This window comes from Propithecus coquereli, unplaced genomic scaffold (assembly GCF_000956105.1).
Source record: "Propithecus coquereli isolate 6110/MARCELLA unplaced genomic scaffold, Pcoq_1.0 Scaffold52, whole genome shotgun sequence".
In the NCBI taxonomy this organism is placed as follows: Eukaryota; Metazoa; Chordata; class Mammalia; order Primates; family Indriidae; genus Propithecus; species Propithecus coquereli.
In genome coordinates this window covers 1,737,467-1,738,917 of record NW_012151063.1, presented here as the reverse complement: position 1 = coordinate 1,738,917, position 1,451 = coordinate 1,737,467, and the positions used below count along the sequence as shown (strand labels likewise).

At 38.9% G+C, this 1,451-nt stretch overlaps 1 protein-coding gene across 1 annotated transcript in view; it reads left to right on the top strand.

Moving 5' to 3' along the window:
* Positions 1–1,451, top strand: part of PRKX (protein kinase, X-linked) — a 116,368-nt gene that overhangs the window by 102,748 nt on the left and 12,169 nt on the right. The window lies entirely within an intron of this gene.

Below are 1,451 nucleotides of genomic sequence, written 5' to 3'. Positions count from 1 at the left end.
ACCTGGACAGCGTAGCCTGCTGCACACCCAGGCTGTACGGAACAGCCGTTGCTCCTGGGCTGCAGAGCCACGTAGCATGTTTCCATCCTGAGTATCGCAGGCAATTGTAAGGCAGTGGTGAGTGTTTGTGTGTCTGAACATATCTAAACACAGAAAAGACAGCGAAAATACGATACAAAATATGCAAAATGGTGCAGTTGCGTTGGGCACTTACCATGAATGGCGCTTGCAGGGCTAGAATTGCTCTGGGTGAGTCGGGGGGTGGGTGGTGAGGCACGTTCGTGGGCACTGCTGTAGTCTGCATAAACACCGCACACGTAGACTGCGCCACCTTCATCAAAAATAGTCTCCTTTCTTCAACAGTAAATTAACCTTAACTTACTGTAACTTTTTTCTTTGTAAATGCTTTTAAATTTCTTCACTCTCTCTTTAAATAACACTTACCCTAAAAAAAAAAAAAATTGTACAGCTCTAGAAAAAAATTTTCTTTCTTTATATCCTTATTCTAGAAGCTTTTTTCTGTTTGAAAATTTTTAGTTTTTATTGTTTGCTTTTAAACGTTTTTGTTGAAAACTAAGACACAAGCGCACGTATTAGCCTAGGCTACACAGCATCAGGGTCACTAATATGACTGTCTTCACCTCCACGTCTCGTCCCACCAGAAGGTCTTCAGGGGCAGTGACAGCCATGGGGCTGTCCCCTCCTGTGATAGCAACGCCTTCTTCCGGATACCTCCTGTAGGACCTGCCTGAGGCTGTTACAGTTAACTTTCTCTTTTCTTTTTTTAATAAACAGAAGGAGAACACCCTGAAATAACAATAACAAGTGTATATGTATAGTATATGTTATGTATAGTAAATACATAACCCGGTAACATAGTCGTTTATCATTATCAAGTATTATGTCCTGTACACAATTATATATGCATACTTCTATACAGCTGGCCGTGCAGTAGGTTTGTATACATACACCAGCATGTCACAAACACATAAGGTATGTGTCCCGCTAAGATGTTATGATGCCTACATGTCACTGGGCGATAAGAATGTTCCAGGTTCCTATAGTCATATGGGCCCCCCATTGTACACGCAGTGCATTGTTGGCGGAAACACTGTTACGTGGTGCATGACTGTGTACACACAAACACACACATACACATCATAGGCTCTATGTATATGTAGTAGATAAAACTCTAGTTTGGATACTGTGTCTGTGTATATATACTTTCTAGATACAGTATAAAAAGTATGTGTATATACAGTATATAAAGTGTGTATCCATATACAGTATCCAAACTAGAATTTTGCTACTACTTATATACTGTATATAGAAAGTATACATGTGTGTACATATGTAAATGTGTGTATGAGTATATAAACACACACATCCCTTAATATAAAAAGTATACTTAGTATAATTTTATCCCTTAGCATAAAAAGTGTATATATATA